Source organism: Callithrix jacchus, chromosome 13, assembly GCF_049354715.1.
Source record: "Callithrix jacchus isolate 240 chromosome 13, calJac240_pri, whole genome shotgun sequence".
Taxonomy (NCBI): Eukaryota; Metazoa; Chordata; class Mammalia; order Primates; family Cebidae; genus Callithrix; species Callithrix jacchus.
Window position 1 is genome coordinate 104713157 of NC_133514.1, and position 20367 is coordinate 104733523.

Here is a 20367-nt window from a genome sequence, read left to right on the forward strand (position 1 = left end):
CCCCACACATGGGGAAAGGACTCCTTGGGGGGGATCATTCCTCCTCCATCTGAGGGAGCTGTCCCACCACCATCTTTCACCATCTGCCTCCATCTGCTGCTCCTCTGTACCTTGGCCTCATCCCTCTTTGCTTTCTTCCCAACCTCTCTATTTCTCCCAGTCACCCAGCCTTAGAATCTTTGTGGCCAGGCACAGTGGCTCATACCTGTAATCCCAACACTTTGGGAGGCTGAGATGGGAAGATCCCTGGAGCCCAGGAGTTTGAGAGTGCAGAGAACTATGATCATGCCATTTCACATCACCCTGGGTGACAGAGCCAGATCTTGTCTCTAAAAATAATAATAATAATGAAAACAAACAAACAAAAAGAATCTTTTTCTCTATGAGACATAACGAAAACAGAAACTGACTTGAGTGAAAATCTGAGTCTGGATCCCAACGCTGCCAGTTCTTGTCCAAGTGACTTTGAGCACATCCCTGACACATTTACACAGCACTGCACCTCTGTTTCTAATAACAGCCCGATCCACACCTCTGTGCTGTTGTAAAGATCAACTAAACTATGTGAAATACTTTGCACGCTTATTTATCTCTGCACACATACATACGTACGTTTTGCTTTTTAACCTACCGTCTTACTTGCTGCCATATTGAATCAGCCCCCAAACCCTGCTGATTCTGGTCTCATTTGCATCCCTCGCATTCACTGTTGCTTTTCCATGTTAATGGCTATCACCACCCTCCAAATATACTCCTTTGACTTGACCTGCACTGCAGGTCATTCAAGATTACAGTATAAGGTTCTTAGCCTTCTGGCAGCCATCAGTGGTTAGAGGGGTAAAGGTCACAATCTCCTCCCTACCACCTCTCGGCCAGGTGGTCTGTTATAACGAGAGCAAGTCTCAGACCAAATTCTGACACACAGAGAAACCTATCAGCCAGCAGGACCTAAAACATCAGGCCACCTGATTTGTAAGCTCAGCAAACTAAGACCGCCTGGTTTATCCCAGCTCTGTCCTTTCATTCCAAGCAGACGTGACAAGGAGCTAGCAGCAGGATTCAGTTAATCGGTCAAACGACAGGATTCTCCTTAAGAAAATGAACACAGAATCTAGCAGACTTCTAAGACTTGGAGGACACTTCAGAGGGTGTGAGCTGCTCACGCCCTAATCACACAAAGGCAAAGATCCCTGTGTAGCCTTCCTAACCAACCCAACACCACCACTCATTTCACCATTAAAAAATAAAATCTAACACCGAGGATGCTAATTAACAAAATTTCTGGTGTTCACTGGAAATAAACATAACTGAAGTGCCAGTATCTGAGTCTGGAATATAACAGAACTACCTCCAGTACCTCTGAAATATTAGGAAACTTCAAATACTAAGTAACTGTGCTTAGGACATTAATTAAGCAAACAGAAATACATATTATCAACATATTTTGTTAAATAGAGCTGCTTTAAAGTAAATTGCAGATAATAGAACAATGTTGTCTTAGTCCATTGGGGCTACTATAATAAAATACCACAAGCTGAGTAGCTTGTAAATGCCACAAATTTATTTTTCATAGTTCCATAAGCTGAGGAGTCCAAGATGAAAGTGCCAGCAGATTCAGTGTCTGCTGAGGGCCCACTTTCTCGTTCATACATGGTGCCTTCTCTCTGTGGAAGGGGTAAGCCAACTCTCTCAGGTCTTTTCATCAGGGCACTAATTCTATTTATGAGGGCACTGCCTAATCACCTACCTAGAGCCCCATCTCCTAATATCATCAGCTTAGGGGTTGGTATTTCAATATATGAATATAGGGTGGACACCAATGTTAAGACTGTCATGAATGCCACACATGGGCTCTTACTTCTTCTTGTCAAATTGCCCTTTCTTCTTCTTTGAATGTATCCCACAAGCTTTAGAGCTTTTCTCCTGACATATAACTTGTCTGTTTATTCAGCAAACACTGATACTCCTAACACAATAAAAAATCATGTAAGCCAAGAGGGTGGGGGTAAGTCAATTGGTCCCTTGAATTTAAGGGGCTCTCAGTCTGAAGCAGCAGCAGACATGGGAGCTGAAAATAACAGTGCAAGGCAGTGACTCTCAGGACAGATGTGCACAAGTCACAGTGGAAGCACAGAAGAGGCACCCCTGAGAGTGCCTCCCAGGAAAGGGAGAGGGAAAATGACTGAAGATGCTTCACCTTAAGGAAGTATTGTGCTAGCTGAACAGAGCCTGAGAGGATGCATGGAAAGTTAGGCTGTGATACAGGGAGCATCCCAGGCAGAGAAGACCAAAAATATATACCCAACAACAACTGCTAAAATCTGTCAAACTCCTATTCTGCTCCAGGCACTCTCCTAGGAATGCCATGTGCATGATAAATAAAATCTGAAATAATGCACATCACTTCATTTCTTCCTCTTAACCACACTCTGAGATAGGTACTATTATTATCTCCACGACACAGATGAAAACTGAGGTTGAGAGCACTAAGATAACTTGCCTAAGGTCATACTGCTAGAAACTGGCAGAGCTAGGATTTGAACCCAGGTCTTTCTGGCACTTAAGATACTGCACTATATTCTGTTCAGCTATGACATGCGAGTAGTAAATGGGGCTGAAACTGAAGTTCAAAACAGAACTGTGTGCAGTCAATCTGGAGAGCTAAGTCAGCCGGAGTACAGGCTTTGGTTCATTTTCTCATCTAGATATGACTGCCTGAGTCTAGTACATATTTCTGTTTCTATTACAAAATTAAACACACAGTAGGGGTTCGAAGGAATTGAGTGACTGAGTCTACAGGGAAAGAATTTCCAGAATAGATTGTTAAATCAACCAACTGCCTGAGTAGTGACTTGCCCCTTCTTTTGGGGTTTATTTTCTTTTAAAAATAGAGTTTCCAACATGCCCAACCAATATCAACAGATATTTGAGTGTCCTTCATAAGGCACGCACAGTTGTGGGCAGTGGAGGTCCAGTAGGGAATAAAATAGACAAGGTCTCTTCTGTTAGGCAGCTTAAAACCACCTTCCCCTGCTGTGACCTCTCATTCTGAAAAATGCCAGGGAGTTAACAATCAACAATGGACTCTGACAGTGGGCATCTCTGGAGGTAGGCTCTTGACAGCATCTTGACACCATGCTCAGGCCCACCTAACCATCACCAATGACAACTCCAAGCTTCTCACCCCCAAGGGCCCAGCACAGTCACTTATCTGGCCACCAAGAGCTTGCTCAGGGGATATCCTGTGATTCTCTACGATGGCCCAGGGCAGGCAGCACTTGTTGAACCAGTCACCCAGAGCCCTGCATGTGATGGCCTAAGCACTCAGCCTTGGGCCGGGCACTGGGATTCTTCACCTACCAAGAATCTATTCAAACTCCACTCTGCAGGAATGCTTGTGGTGCCAAAAAGAAACAGAAAAAGAAACAGGATTAGAAACAAGACATTTGAATGAAACAAGGTCTAGTTTTTCGTTCTCGTTTTCTTTCCTACTCTGCATCCAAGCATGCTGGGTTTGAAGAAAGGTGGCCAGGGAAAGGAAGGCCCCTGGAGGCTGGCTGTTCTCGCTTTCTTCCAGGAGGGTGGTGGGGCAAAGCAAGGAGAGAATGGTGAGGCGAGTGCTCAGGCAGAAGGCAGGGCAGAGGTCACTTGCATCGTGTCTCATATGATGTCTGGCAGGTTCAGACTGACCCAAAACTCAAGTTTCCTTAGGGAGCAGCCCATTCTCTCAGTGTCCCCATGAGACCAGCTTGCTGAGCTGACCAAGGCTTCGGCTCCTGGCAGCTGTCTCTCCTCAGTCATCTCCTACCCCTGAGCTTGCTTCCCACCTCCTGCCTCCCTTACACAGTGACCTTGTCCCCAAGTTGCCCCACTCCTCTCCTTCCCACGGGCAAAGCCAACTGTCCCTGCCAGAGGCTCCCTCATGGGGCTTCCAGGGGTAGAGGAGGTTGCATATCCGCAACGTTAACACCTCCTAGACTCAGTCCTAAGACCTGGGCTTCTTTTTCCTCCCAGGGCCTTGCTTTGTGGGGCCACAACAAGTGGCCAGAATAATGTGATCCAAGCCCTTTGCTTTGACTAAATGCCTTGCCAGGGATACAAGGTGTATCCCTGGGCTCAAGGCTGCCCAACATGCTTGAGACACTTCTCCTTCCCCTTCCCTGCAGTCCCCAGCTGTGGGGTCTGACCACCACTGTGGCCTAAGCCAGGGCTCAGCAACCTTCTGTGAAAAGTCAGATAAAAATTTTAGGTTTTGGCCGGGTACAGTGGCTCACGCCTGTAATCCCAGCACTTTGGGAGGCTGAGGCAGGTAGATCACGAGGTCACATCTCTACTAAAAAATACCAAAAAAATTAGCCAGGCATGGTGGCACATGCCTGTAGTCCCAGCTACTCGGGAGGCTGAGGCAGGAGAATTGCTTGAACGCAGGAGGTGGAGATTGCAGTGAGCCAAGGCTGTGCCAAGCCGAGATTGCACCATTGCACTCCAGCCTGGCACCTGGTGACAGAGTCTCAAAAAAAACCAAAATTTTTGGTTTTGTGGACCACATTCAATCTTCTTCACATATTCTTTTTTTTTTTTTTTTTAAACAACCTTTTTAAAATGTATAAGCCATTCTTAGCAGGGCCATGGGCTAGATTTGGTCCATTGTTTGTCACCGCTTTTGCCTTAGAACATTGGCCTTTCTCAAGCCCACTGCAAGTAAGATAATGATTTCCTCAGGGAGTTTCAGACAAGCTGCTTCCAGCTAAGCGGCCTTGCCTGGGTTATCATGACTTCCTGTTCCAACAAGCAGCCATTTATGATCATGATTAACTAAGAGAGACACTTAACGGGGAGGCAGCAGGATTTTTCACCAAATTCTTCTGTGTTAAAAAAAAAAAAAAAAAAGATCCCTTATCAAAAGAGACAATTTTGGAAATTTAAAAAATAACAGTATTCAATAACAACTCCCACACTAACTGGTTACCAATCCTTGAAAATCGAAGTGCCAAATTCCATGTGCCACCGTTCACATGCTTTCTCCTTTGATTCCCATGGTGGCTTCCACTGTAGACATCAGTGCAATCCAGGCTCAACTGAGGTCACTCTGTCACTTGAGATTGAAATAAAATTGGCTTAACTCCCCTATCTTAAATCCATTGGGAAAACCAAGATTGTAGCACATTCTCAGGAGCTGAAATTCTCAAGTCACTTCTGACTCCACATTTCAGGCTATCTCTCTCTCAATCCCCTCACTCAGCTCTTCTTTGTCCCCAGCAGCTGTGGCCCAGGACCTGGAACATGCTCTTCTTCATAGGTTTTTTTCCTGAATACCCAGTAGCATTGTGCTGAGGCCAACTTCACAGAAGGTTTAAGACAATGGAAAGATGAAGCCTTGAAGTGGCCCAAGGTCAAATTTACCAGTTTCTATAAAACTGGGCATTAGTCACCCCATTTCCAAGTCTTGTGCCCATCAGGGGTTTCCATATTTCTGGGCCCCCCTCCCTCACAGGATGCTCTTCTCTCTTCTTCATCTCTCCATCTTTTGGGTTCTTGCAGTCCCTGCCTCCCAAATTCACATTACCTCTCCACCAGACTCTGGCCTCTTCTTTTCCATCCACAAGTGTCTCCAGGTCTCTAAACTGGCATTACTTTTGAAATTTTAGTTTTTCCCTTCTTTTCTCTAGCCATGATCAGTGAAATGAAGAGGCCTAGAGTATATGTTTCCCTTTGATATGAATGCACCCTCTCCTTTACAAAGCAGAAGTAGCTACAGGCAGTTTATAACTATGCCTTCCTCTCTCTGTACATTCACACCCCCACTTTACCTACTAGAACACTGATGCTTAGGATCATCTGGCTGAAATGTGGCAGAGCTGCCGTGACCCTCCAGGCCCAACTCATTCCTCTCACTCCTTGCATCAGTGGTTCTCAAACTGGAATGCTCCTGAGAGTCACCCAGAGGACTTGTCTAAGGAACAAAGGCCACTGGGCCACCGCCTCCTCAGAGTTTCTAATACAGCAGGTCAGAGGGTAGAGCCTGAGAACACACAAGTTCCCAGGGGATGCTGTAGTGCAAATGCATGAGAGAGCAGTAACTTAAGCATATCTTTAGAACGACCCTGTATGGTGGATGCACCAGAATGTGTATTCTAAGCTGGAATCTGGGAGTAGCCAACCTGCAGATTCATTTTTTGTCAATGAGAAACATCTGAGCCCCTGGCCTGTTCCATGGAACATCGGCTGTACAGGAAATTGAGGCCCTAAGTTTTGGTTTTAATGATGGTTACAAGGTAGAGGTCATTAAAAGAAGGGTATTCAGTGATAATGTTATATAAACTACATGCTGTTCACAAGTGGTTACAGTTTTCCTGCCAAGTTGCCTCCCCTGGACTGTGTTTAAGGCTGTCTTGTCCATCCCTCTACCACTGGACCGTTTCTGTAAAAAAGGTAGTTCTCCTGTTCAGCTCGCTGCCACTGGACTCTTTCCCCTCTAGGTAAGCCTTCAACAAAACCTCATGTCTCGTTCGCTGGCTCTGGATCTCTTCTTCAGCCTCTTGAACCTGGTGCAATCTCTACTGAGATTAATAGGGATTTGGCATAGCAAATGCTGATTCAGGGACCACACCTCAAGAACCACCATGGTAGACAATGCTTGGTTTTATGCCAGGGTCTGGGTGTGTGGTGGAGGGAAGAGAATAGTGGGGCAGGGGCAGGCTGGGGGCTGGACATGGGTATAAGTGGTAAACTTTGACCTCCTCTTCACAGTCCCTTAATTCTACTTTCATTATTTCAGACAATCTGAACTTTATGTATATTCTTCATTAAAATACACTTTTCTAAAGAAGAATTCCCATCTTTGGATCTTGGGGTCTAATGGCCTGAGTTGCTTCATACCAGTCTATTGTCATGTCAAACATTTACAAACTACCACCCAATCCAACCCACTGCCTGGTCTTGTACAACTCATGAGGTAAGAACAGTTTGAATATTTTGAAATGGTTGACAAAAAATCAAGAGACGAGTCTTTTGTGATGCACGGCAATTATATAAAATTCAAAGTTCAGTGTTTATAAATAGTTTTAGTGGAATGCAAACATGCCCATTTATTGACACACCATCTGTGGCTGCTTTCCTGCTGCCACAATAGAGATGAGCCATTTTGACAGAGACCCTGTGACCCACAGAAACTAAAATATTTAGCATCATCTAGCATCACTAGATGATGCTAAATATTTTAGTATTAGGTCCCTTACAAAAAATTTGCTGATCTCTGGTCCATCCTCTCCTTATTTCTATGCTCTGATTTCCTCTGGTAAGATATATTTAATTCTGCAGGTTTTCTTACAGTCAGTATGACTCTGTATTTTCTTAACTTTCACTCTTCAGAGCAACTGCTTGGTGTCTTCTAACCATGGTGGGAGATAGTTATTGGTCCCGGAATATTTCTCAGAGGCATCCATGTACACTTACCTTCCTCTTGCTTGGTCAGAAATTGCCCCGCCTGTTCACATTTTAAGAAACAAACCAATCAATCTCCCTAGGAAGTCCCAGTATACACTGAAACTGAATATGATCATTCCTTGGACAATCAGAAATGTTTAATACAGAGCCTGGAATCAGAAAATTCTCAGCTTTCAATCAGAACAGTTTCCTCAACGCACCTGTACTTCTTCCCATACAAAAAATTGTAACTTATACATTTAAACATAGAGTTGACCCTTGCACAATATGGGTTGACCTTAAACAGATTTTCTTCTGCCTCTGTCGCCCCTGAGACAGCAAGACCAACCCCTCCTATTCCTCCTCCACTGCTGCTGCCTACTCAATGTCAAGATAACGAGGATGAGGCGTTTTTGATGATCCACTTCCACTTAACATAAATATATTTTCTCTTCCTTATGGCTTTCTTAACATTTTCTTTTCTCACTTTATTGCAAGAATATAGCATATAATACATATAACATACAAAATATGGTATCAGACTAAGTATTCTGGTCAACAGCAGGGTATTAGTAAATTTCAGAGTAGCCAAAACTTATGTATGATTTTTTTTAACCACACTGCAGGTTGGGGGTTCATACCCCTAACCTCTACATTGTTCAAGGATCAACTATACACACAAAAATGATTCGTGTCCCTTAACATTTATTTACTTATTTATATATTTTTTGAGACAGGATCCTGGTCTGTCACCTGGGTTGGAGTGCAGCCTGGGCTCATGCAGTCCCCTCAACTCAGCCTCCCAAGTGCCCTGGACCACAGGCACATACCACCATCCAGCTTATTTATTTATTTACTTACTTAGTTTTGCAGAGACAAGGTCTCACTATGTTGCCTAGCTGGTCTCAGACTCCCGGGCTGAAGCAAAATCCTCTCACTTCAGCCTCCCAAAGTGTTGGGATTACAGGTATGAGGCACCTTGCCTGGCCCCTTAACAGACATGTAACATGATTTTCAGACAGTTCGTACCTCTTCATCAACAGCAGGGCTTAACAGAATTTCAATATAAAACTTCCTACAAAGCTTAGAATGGGTGGAGGAAATGTTCAGAATTTATGTTCTAGTTCCTACTGAGAAAAGCATGTGCACCAATGTTTCCCCACCCAAGCATAGTCTGGGGTCCACCTGGAAGTCACACAATTCTTTGGCCTTCTGAGCTGATTATCAAATGTTCTTTATCTAAGGCCACTTAACAGCTAGTACTGAGGCGCAGACTTTGCAGAACTGTGACAGTAACCAGTCATTCTTTCTGAACAAAAAACAAATTTCTTTGCTTCAGTGACAATATTTTAGAGTCTGTGTGAAAGCCTTACATTCAGAGAAATGCCACAGTTTTGGCACCAGAAATGAAGGCACCATCTGGCCCCTCTTGGGCTCCTTGGCTTGAATTCCTGGGGCCATTGTTACACTCTGCATTCCCTAGGCGAATGAGAACAATGAGAGGCAGGTAAAGCTGGAGCCCATAGAGGGAGGAAACGTGAGCATTGAAAACACTCCCTCTGGACAAAGTGACCACAGCTGGACAACACCAGTGCCAGGGTATGTGGAAGGTGGGGACATCGGAAATCTGGTCATTGTCGTGCTGCAGGGGAACCGCAGTGTTTATATAAAGATTTCTGTGATTGTGCGTGCTCTTGATGGATGATTCTTGGCCTCCTTGGAAATTCTATGAGCTATATTTAAAGGGGCAACTCTTTTCCCAGTACGGGAAGCAGAAAATAAGTTTCTGGGAGAACATTAAGAGGCTGAAAGGATATCTTTGGGAATAAATTGCTTTGTAGAAGCTAGGTCCTCAGGAACAGGGTTTCTACAAATTATTGATTTAGTGCCTCAGTAATTAGCCACTACAGAAAAAAACCACTACAGAGAATGGCATTCCACCTCCCCACTTTGAAGTCTAGTTTTTAGGTGACAGTTCTATTTTCCTTGAACCCTTTAAACTCACCATTTTTCTTGACAGCCAGGGTTCCAAGCAGTGCAGAGATGAAGCACCTCCTTCCAGAAGCTCCTGGAGTTCTCAGAAGCCAGAGCGGACTTGTTTCTCCATTTTATTTGATGAGGTTCATGTGCTTTCTGGACCCAGCCTGAGTGGCTTCTGGTGTGAACTCAGGGGCAACAGGCAAAAGTAATAAAAAGCACAACTGATTCCATTTGCCCTTATTCTGAGGTAAGCAGCCACAGGTTTAAAAGGACCTTACTCATTCAAATGCCTGCCAGGGATTGGGCATCATTGAGAGGTGCTACCCCTGCCACCAGACATGGCTACTTCCTGAATCAAAGAAGAATTGGCAAAAAGAAAATTCCCTATCTGAGGACACAGTTCTGGAACATGGATCACAAATTAAATATTTCTCAGCCTTACTTAGGAGATCATATGTGCATTTCCTTCCTCCTTGCTCATTGACTGGGTTTATAGAACAATTGTCTTTATGCAGTCATCGTCCTGGGCAAGGAGGGGAAGGCTTGCCACAGATGGAGCAATAATCAAGTCTGGTTAAACAGGTCAGAAGAGCAAAGAATGGGAATACATCCCTATGGAGCGTCCCGGATATGCAGTGCTAGCACTTCATGAGAGTGAAGTCATTGATCCTCAGCACAATCTCCCTCAAACCAGGCACAAATTCGAGGACACCCAGGAATGAGGACTAGAAATACAGGATTCCAGTTCCCTTTCTGGATGGAAAGAAAAGATACACCTTTGCCAAATTTACTGTAAAAGCAGTGATCAGTTCCTGCATTCTCAGAAACCTATAATGGAGCAGGAAGTATTTAGGGGGAAAAAACAAAATTTGCAGACGTTCATGCAAAAAGGTTCCTTAAGCCTTGTTTTGCAGGTGTGGGTCAAACCACCGTGTGTTACTCTGACAATGGTGACTTTCCCTGCTGTCTGCTGATAGCGCTTTAAAAGCAGAAAAGGATGGCAAATACTTGTAAAGCATGAACTGAAATAAAGCTAATGCATCGTAAGTGTTTATGATGTGTCCTGCATAACTCTAAGCATATGACATTGCCAACTCCTTTCCCTTTCACAACAACCCTATGAGATAAGTGCTATCAGGAATCCTGTTTTATAGATGAGGACACTGAGGCCCAGAGAGGATTAGCCAGCCTCCAAAGCTCATAAGGCCAGTGAGTGCAATAGCCAGGATTCAAACCCAGTCTCACTCAAGGGTAACTGCTCTTAACAACTATATTATTTTGCCCCTGGACCTAACTAAGCAATGACACCACAAAGAAATACAAAGCTCACTTGACAGGTCAAAGGGAATGAGCAAAGGCAGATTCTGCCTGATTCACCTTTCCATGTCATGGCCAAGAAAACTCAGAGTGACTGCTGTCAGCACTGGGCGACATATGAGACATAAGTCTAATTAAAACAAAACATATCTTTTAAACTCAGCACACAATTCTCTTCACAGAGTTCTAAGTATAGCTGGGCAAGTCTTCGGATTTTAGTGGGAGATGCCCCAAGGCGAAGCAACTATTAGAGGTAGCTTGAATAGGCAAGTCTGTGTTTTGCTTTCCATTTCTATTGGAGTTCCTCATTTATTTATTTATTTATTTGTTTGTTTATTCATTTATTTTCTATTTTTTGGTTTACCAACAGGAATGAGCTTGAACGTTTCCTTTTGTAAGGAATACAGGAGACACTCCTGAGATCACGTAATTGATTACTGTTAAGTTTGCTCAGCCTCTCTTACCAAGGGGAAGGCACCTGCATGGGGCTTGGAGCGTCCTTCGCAGAGGCCAAGTGCCCAGCAGCACCCAACGGTGTCCTCTGAAGACCTGATCCAGAGGTGGAGGCTCATTTCCCCACCACGGCACCCGGACCCCGGGAGTCTAGACCTGCCTGGGCGCGGGCAATAGGCAGCCAGCTACACAGAGGGACAAAGTGTAGCCAGAGCAATTCGAATGCATCCCTACTCTACCACCCTTGTAATACGGAATGACCTCCCCGTCTTTCCTTCCTGAGCTGGGAAGTGGGTTCAAGGGAACACTACCAGATACTGTGGTAGGGCATTCTCAGAGGCCATTGGGGAGAGGCTGCGTTTTTCATTTGTTTCTTGTCTTTCTTGTCATTCTTTCTTTCTTGTCCTAGCTCTCCCTCTCTGAGCTAGGTGCAAGCTTCTGATGTAGGAAGTGATGCCTCCTTGCCACAGATAATGCAGTCAGGTTGCCGGGTGCTGACAAACAGCTTCTACCTGGAGGAGGCAGCTGCTCTGAACATGACCAGTAGCTGTGGATGGCATCGTTGAGGCATCTGGAGGAAGCTGCAGCCCCACAGAGCCATTGATCCCTCTGCCCTTCCCTCTGCTGGCTCTTCTTCCTCCCTCTTCCCCTGCTGCCTCCTGCAGAGAACTTTCTACTAGTCCACACACCAACACAGGTGCAGCCTCCCTGCCTGACTCCCACCCCAAGTATCATAGCCATGGCCAGGAGCATCTCCACATCTCTGCCCAGATCCCCCTGGGAAGGCTCGTCCCAGGCCTTCTGTTCAAGGAGGACCTCTGGTTCACTGGAGAACCCAGTGTCATCAGATGGGGTCCTCCTTGAATGGAAGCACAGAATGACTGAGCTGTCAACAGAGTTCTTTCTATCACCTGCCACTGTCCCCAAAATCTCCCACACTGGGAGTGTTTAGACTGTCTAAGGACAATATTGCCAAGGGTTTGAGGACCACCCCACAGCAAAAACACTAGAGAGCTAGTTACAAAACACAAATCCCAGGCCATGCTCCCGACCTCCTGAGGTAGCGTGCCTAGGTATAGATCTCAGAAACCTGCAGTTTTAGTACAAAGGCCCCTTAAACTTGGAGAAATAGCCAGAATTCACACGGCACACCTTACCTGAGCAGGCAATACAGTGACAACAGTGGGAACAGAGGGAAGGAGACCTGACACTGGGAAGGCCTGACAGAGGGAAGGAATGAAAGCACCCAGGCTGGAGGCTCTGGGAACCCCATTCCCAGTCTTCCCCCTAGGAAGCTGCTGTTCCCTGAGGGGCCGGGGGGGGGGGCTCTTCCTGAAGCCCCAGCTATTTGAGTTACACCTTTTCTTATTAGGACATCAGGAGGTGTTGCCCTAGCCTTCCATTCTAACTTCCTCAATGTAGGGGCCTCGCTGGTGTCAAGGACAGAGGAGGCCTAAAGGTATGTGCAGTCTAGGTGGCCTTGGTGGAGGGGCAGGATTCTACATTCAGAAGAGGACTTCTTACTGAACTCCTTCTAGATGAGTCAAATGGGGTAGACTGTGGGAGTGGCGTGAGAGGTGGTAAAGAACCAGGTATCGACTGGATGGATCCTGGGAGTTTGCATGGTTGCTTCGGAGACGGAGGGAGCTGAGGGAGAGGAGACCCAGGGGGCATCAACATAATCTCTGCAATCTCTAAGGGTAGGATCAGAGAGGGTCAACGACCAGAAACCCCTGTGTGTTTAGGAGTGTGGCACCATGGGTGCCTCCCCCAAGAAGTGAGGCTCAGGCAGGTACAGCGCTGGGCAAGAAACCTGGTAGTGCAGGTGCAGGCTCAGCAGAGGAGGCAGTGGTAACACCCAGCCCGGGCCCACTCACTCTGCCTGCCCCCCGAGTCACCTGGCACCTCTCCACATCTGCTCAGCCCTCCCAGGTAACTTAGCACTTGTAGACTGTTGATATGCTTTGGATCTGTGTCCCCACCCAAATCTCATGTTGAATTGTAATCCCCGATGTTGGAGACGGGGTCTGGTGGGAGGTGACTGGGGCTGGATCCTTCATGAATGGCTTAGCTCCATCTCCTTAATGCTGCTCTTGTGGTAGTGAGTGAATTCTTGTGCGATCTGATTGTTTAAAAGTATGTGAAGCCTCCTGCAACACTCTCTTGCTCCTCCTATTGCAGCTGGGTGAAGTGCTCACTTTCCCTTTGCCTTCACTATGACTGTAAGTTTTCTGAGACCCTCCCAGAAGCTGAGCAGGTGCCAGCATCACGCTTTCTGTGTAGCCCGAGGAACTATAAGCCAATTAAACCTCTTTTCTTTAAAAATTACCCAGTCTCAGATGTTTCATTTCATTTCTTTTCTTTTCTTTTTATTGCTACAGGGTCTGGATCTGTCACCCAGGCTGGAATGTAGTGGCATGATCACAGCTCGCTGCAACCTCTGCCTCCAGGGCTTAAGTTATCGTCCCACCTCAGCCTCACCAGTCACTGGAACTACAGGCACATGCCACCACCGCACCCAGCTAATGTTTGTATTCTTTGTAGAGACAGGGTTTTACCATGTTGCACAGGTTAGTCTTGAACTCCTGAGCTCTCACTATCTGCCTGCCTTGGCTCCCAAAGTGCTGGGATTACAGATGTGAGCCACTGCACCCAGCCTAGGAATTTCTTTACAGCAATGCAAGACAAACAAACAATGCAAAGGTGACTCCATCTGCGGATCCAGACTCCACGGGAAACCAGCAAGTGTGATTGTGGGCTCTGCTGCATTTCTGGGGTGGTTCTATGTTTGGCACATGCATGCTTTCCTCAGCCTAGCATATTAGTCTCTGGAGCTACTACAATGAAGTACCACAAACTGAGTGGCTTGAAACAACTGAAATGTATTCTCTCACACTTCCGATGGCCAAAGTCCAAGATCAAAGCGTTGGCCAGGTTGGCTCCTTCTGGTCACTCAGAGGGAGAGTCTGCCCATGCCTCTCCCCTGGCTTCTCCTGGTTGCTGGCAACCCTTGGCATTTTTTGCTCCTAAATGCATCCCTCCCATCTCAGCCTCCACTGTCACATGACCTTCTTCCCCGCACATCTGTCTCTTGTCCTCCACTGCTAAGGACAGCAGTCATATTGGATTAAGGGCCCAGCCACTCCAGGATGACCTCATCTTAACCTGATAACATTCAAAGCCCTTATTTCCAAACACGGTCACGTTCCCAGGGGCGGGAGGCTAGGACTTGAGTGTATCTTTTGGGAGGAGGAGACTCCTGCAACATTTGGGTTGGAGAAGACCCAGCGACCTTCCGGGATGTCACTCAGCCTCCCTGGGCTGCCGCTTCCTTATTTGTAGAGGAAGAGGTTAAATTAGACAATCTCTTCCAGGTCTCATGGTCTTCGAATCTGCTTTCTCCTCTGCTGTTTTCTCAGCTTCCTTCTCCTGATGGAAACAGGGGGCCAATGTATTTCCCCTGCCTTCCCTCCCTCTCAGCCCTGCTTTCAAGTCTTAGAGTTGGCAGGGGCTTTAGTGCAATATTGCAGGTCCTACCCTCAATTTCTGGTGGAACAACAGAGTAAGCGGTCTCTGCGTGCACACAAACCCCTTCAGCTCCCTCCCTGCCCAGCGACCGCTGACCAACCAGCCCAACACACACCTTTCTGCAGGCCCCTTCCCTGCCTGGCCTCTTTCTCCACTCCCTTTGTTTCTTTTTATTCTCCAGCCTCTCATCTGTTACCTACACAGCCTGTCTTTCCACCCATTGTTTAGCCATCAGTCAGCCTAAACATTCTACTTTCTGCCTTTCTCCTCACAAGCACCTTTGTTTGCACAGAGTTGGGCATGTTGTCTGCAGACTCTGCCCACAGGCTGCAGCTGTAGTGGAGCCAGCTCCAGGCCGAGACAGAGGCCCAGGGTTTTACCAAGCTGTGCTGCTGCCAGCCTGGTGTGACTTCCCATCCCACCCCTTCAATTCTTGTGCCTCAGTTTCTCCCATGGATAATGGAGTGGGACTCAATGGGAGTAACAGACTCCAAGAATATGAATGGGGATGAGCAGAGACCACCAAACTCATCCTCTGCTCATCTCACATCTGAGCCACTCACCTCCAAAGTAACACGCACAACTTCACCAAATCTGTGGCCCCCAACTGGGGGGATAAGGCCAGGACTTGCTTCTGATTTGCACAGCACATCCCCCAGGCATTTGAATAAAAGCTACTCAGGATGGCCCTGGAGATAAGGTTTTTCAGAGCTCTAGGGATCCATACTCAAGGCTGCAGGAGCTCTGAGGAAGCACAGATTCCTGCATGGAAGGCAGAGCACTGGCCATCTATTCTGACTCTAGATGTTAGGAGGAATTCTATGAGCTGTTTTGTAAACTGCACCAAGGCAATGCTGTGTCATGGAAACCAGTGCAGGCAAGATTTCTAGGGAGAGGCAGTGTTTACCCTTGTTACCTGGACTAGAGGTCAGCAAAAGCGGAAGCCCCTCAAGAGCGTGGGCAGAGCCACAGAGGTAAGTGGGCAGATCCCAACCGCTCTCCAGCAGATTTGGCAGTGACACGAGAATGCCCTGGGACCTCCATGATCCTCGGCCGTGTCCCTTGCTGAGCACCTACATGCATGACCTCATTTCAGCTTCATGATTCTTGCAGGAATTGTGATCACTGTTTTTGTTGCTATTTTAACTGGGGGGAGAGGGGGTAAATCACGTTCCCAGAGACACATAGCTAAAGAGAATGTGAAGATTTGAGCCTGACATCATCCATGCTTTTCCTGACATTGCCGGCAGTGTGAGAGGAAGGACAGCATATGGTTATCTTGAAGGGGTGATAAGTTTCAGCAACTCATTTTGCTTATATGTTAGGAGAGAGGCATGCGTGTTTGCTGGGAGGGAAAGGAGCTAGTAGCAAGGGGAAGAGGAACGACTCCAAGACCGCGAGGAGGGCTCTTCTTTCCCAGAGTTGTGAGGGGAAGGAAGGGAGAGAGATAAGGGTCAGAAGTCTCTCTTTCTTTGGAATGGTTTGCACAGAGGCTCTCTCAGACCTTCCCTCTGCCTCAGACAGCCTCTTCTCTAACAGGTGTAATGCGGTGATGTTTGCCTTTGGCTCGCTAGCTGAGTCATGGCTAGATCTGCCTGGGAAAGCTCAGATATTACTGATTCAGTGTTCCTTTTTCCTCCTTCCAACCAGCCTTTGATAATCCATATGATGCCTTCCGTAGGAAGAGAAGAAGATCCATAACATGGAAACAGAGAGAATCACCTGAACCAATTTTGGTATTAAAAAACCTAGAAAAAGCATTACGTTTGCTTTTAATTTTTCTGCCCTCAGAGTGAATCTTGGTCATTGTTACAGAATCTTAGAGCCCCAAGGTGATACCTTTTATTTCTAAGGCTCCTGCGTGCAGTGCGAGAAGCTGGCTGATATTGCTAGCTCCACTTCAAAGGTGAAGGAACTGAGGCAGGCAGAGACAGCACCAGATCTGTCTGAGCTCAGTGGAGGCCAGCAATCAGAGACTTGATTGAATAACAGCCTCGGAGAAAGGATGCTATAACACTCTTCCAGCTACGGGCTAGGTGTCTTATTTTTTCTAGAGTAATAAAAATCAGAATTTTAAAGTATATTCTCTTACTTACCCTGGAGCGCTCAAGAACTCTTCCTTCTTGCTTTTTATGGCTCTGATTTTACCTGTAGAAGTAAGTGGCACTATAAATCCCCAGCTTCCTACCTGCTGTTCTTCCCCAGTGAGGCTTGAAGTGATTACTAGATATGGTTTCAGGCGCTGCAAAATGAGAGGAAACTTAGGGAATTTGCTTTCTTCTCATATACACCAGGAAGAGAGGTAATTTAAATGGCATTTCATTATCTCAAAAGAGATGACAATAAATATGTTCTTCTGTTACTGAGAACAGACAAGTAATTTCTATTATTGGAGACCTTTCCATGGGAATTAGAGTAAAACTTCCAAGTTCAAACATGTTGCCTTTCCTTATTAGACAATCTTGTACTAAACTGTCATGCTTTAAAACCAGTCACAGCTGGAACTCATCTCTTCCTTAGCAATGGGTAGAAGTAGAGAAGAAAGGAATTCAGAACCTTACAGATCCTAATGCCCATGAGGCCCCCCTCATGCTCGACCATTTTAGAGGCTGTCTCCTTACTGCCAGATGGGAAGAAACTAGTTGACAATCTGTAAGTTGTCTTTTAAAGAGGACAGCACCTGCTCTAGGCCCAAGTTATTACAAAATAGACATTAAACCAGAATTTCATTACAGCTGTCAGAATTACAATGATTGACAGCTGGGAAATCTCATTATGCATTTCCACAGCATTGCAGCAAAACTTTGATTAGCATTTAGGCATTCACATTTGCAGAAGCAGCATTTTTATTTGCTCTTAAATAATTTTTTATAACACTCAGACCCAGCACTGAAATGCTATAGTGTACTGGCGAGGGGCTGGTGCCACACAAAACCAAGAGGGGTTTTGTTTTGTTTCTCCTGTATCATCCTGGCTAGCATGACTCCGGTTTTCCATCTCTTGGATAAACAAGAAGCTGAACAGAAGTTATTACAGCTTGTGATTTGCGCCAGGAGATGACACAGACTTGCTCTTGACCTCTAAAAAGCACTTCCAAATTCTTATGTGTAATAGAAATGAATGGCAGAGAAGATGGTTTTAAGATAAGTAAATCAAAGTGCCACCTTAATTTGCAACCATCAAGGGTCACGTCTACATGTTCGATGAAATAAAACCCCATAGTTAAAAGAAAATTAGCATATGGTCAGTAAAGATATTTTCATAGAATCTCAGCTTAATAAAGTCACTGGTAACTAATGGTGAAAAGTGAGATTTTTTTTCCCCCAAAACTACTCCTTTTGGCAGAGCGTATGGTACTATTGTATCATAAAGGCTATAAGCTCCACTTCTTGGCATCGTTTCTGGAAATAGAAATTGTGTTGGTTTTTAGCTACAGCTTCCCAGATCCAAATCCACTACTCCACGCTGTGCTCTATGATTCTGGCATGGGGATGCCATAAACGTCCTTTCTCCTTTCTCCATGCTGCTAACTGATATAGAGAGTGTTATCTTCCTAATGCCTCTTGCAAATGAAAAGAGATTTTTAAAATCCAATATTTGGAGTGTTTTATTCCCACCAAAATTCTTCCAAATGGGGCATTTTATGGAAATGGGATGTTTGATGAAGCTTCTAGGGTCAGGGACCAAACGCTGAGTAGATGAGAATGCGGCAGCTCCCTCTGGGAAAGACCTGTTCATTCTACTCACCTCATGATAGGTAGGTAATCGCAGAAAACTACTGCAAATCTTTAAAACCACATAAGACTATCTATTCCCTGAAATACCCTGGAAGAAGGTGACACCACTGGGAGCTGTGGTGTTTGCAGGGCCCTGGGGTGTCTCTTTGATGGTCTTACACAATAGGACATGATTGCTCAAGTTCCCCTCAAAAGCACCACATACCGGAGCCCTGGGCACCATTCCTACCCAGGGGCTGGGCCAGTGAAAGAAACGCTGGCAAACGGCCAAGGAGACAGAACTCACTGGGAGCATCAGATCCCATCTCTAAATCCCTGAGCTGAATTTGATAATTTCCATGTTAGCAATTTTTAATATATTGACATTCACAAGGGACAATTCCTGAGACTTTCTCCTGAAATTCCACTATTTACAGCGGGGGGTGGAGAGTTGGGGAGAGATAGCATTGGGAGAAATGCCAGATATAGGTGAAGGGGAGGAAGGCAGCAAATCACACTGCCACGTGTGTACCTATGCGACTATCTTGCATGTTCTTCACATGTACCCCAAAACCTAAAATGCAATAAAAAATAAATAAATAAATACTACTGATAATTGGCAGGCCACTAAAGTATTTTCCCTGCTAAAATAAAGGAGAATATGTGGAAACAGAGCCACATTAAGATGCAGATGCTAGTAAGCTACTCTGAATGTAAGGGACCAGCCTCCACTCCCCCGACTCTTAGTGCCAGAGATTCAGATCATGTCTCAGAAAATGAAACTCTTAAGTCATGGATCTTCAAGGTCATTTGCTAATGGTGCCCAAGAATAGTCTAGCAAATAGTCAAAGCCAGGAAAGTTACATCTACAAATGCCAAGGGTCTAGTCTGCATATTTACATTGGTTGGTCTATTTTGATTAAAATCTAGTAACTAAAGCTCATATACAGTGAGAATAGAGCATGATGCATTAAAACTAGAATTCAATTTGGAGGGTTTTTTTGTTTTGTTTTTTGTTTTATTTTCTTTTTGGGGGGGGAGGAAGGCAGGAAGGAAGGGAATAAGGACGGTAGGGAGGAAGGAAGGTATGAAGGAAGGAAGGAAGGGAGGAAGCGGGGAGGGAGGGAGGGAGGGAGGGAGGGAGGGAGGGAGGGAGGGAAGGGAAGAAAGGAAATCAAGCAATATAAGAGACATTGCCGACCTGGATCTAGAGGTTTACGAGTTGATTTCTTTTTTTTGAGAGAGAAGGAAAGAAAAAAAAAATAAGTAAAGGAGAGGAAGAAAGAGGAAGAGAAAGAGGGAGAGTAAATGGAAATATTGCTTTATTTTGAAAAAGATTGGGTATTAATAATGGCCAATCAATGTTTCATTTAAACTTATGGGTAGGTGTGATGTGGTATTGACAAGAATGTATATTTTGTGTATTTGAAGTGGAGAGCTCTATAAATATTTATTGAGTTTAATTGTTCTGGATCTGAGTTCGAGTCCTTGATATCCTTATTAATTTTCTGTCTCATTGAATCTAAGTCTCCTATCTGGGTGTTAGGATCGTTAGCTCTTGTTGTTGCATTGATCCTTTTACCACTATATCTTTGTTGCTTTAAAATCTATTTTATCCGATACAAGAATTGCAACTCCTGCTTTTTATTTATTTATTATTTATTTTTGCTCTCCATTTGGTTGGTAAATCTTTCTCCATCCCTTTGTTTTGAGTCTTTGTGTATCCTTGCATGTGAAACAGGTCTGGATGTAACATGCCATTGGGTTTTGGCTGTGTCTTTTGATTGGGAATTCAGTCAATTTAAATTTAGGGTTACTGCCATTTGATGTTGACTGGCTGTTTTATCCATTTGTTGGTGTAAATTCTTCTTTATGTTGGTGCTCTTTACTTTTTGGTGTATTTTTAGAAAGGCTAATACTGGTTGTTTCTTTCTGTGTGTAACGCTTC

At 45.2% G+C, this 20367-nt stretch overlaps 2 long non-coding RNA genes across 2 annotated transcripts in view; one reads left to right on the top strand and one right to left on the bottom strand.

Moving 5' to 3' along the window:
• LOC144579076 (uncharacterized) overlaps positions 1–15526 on the bottom strand; it is a 138627-nt gene extending 123101 nt beyond the window's left edge. Inside the window, exon 1 of the long non-coding RNA XR_013525934.1 lies at positions 9431–15526. This is a non-coding gene — a long non-coding RNA (uncharacterized LOC144579076). The remainder of the gene's footprint in view (positions 1–9430) is intronic.
• An 88-nt stretch (positions 15527–15614) lies between these two features.
• Positions 15615–16463, top strand: LOC144579077 (uncharacterized). The gene is made up of 2 exons (XR_013525935.1): positions 15615–15677; positions 16354–16463. It is a non-coding gene; the product is annotated as an uncharacterized LOC144579077 (long non-coding RNA).
• The last annotated feature ends 3904 nt before the right edge of the window (positions 16464–20367 follow it).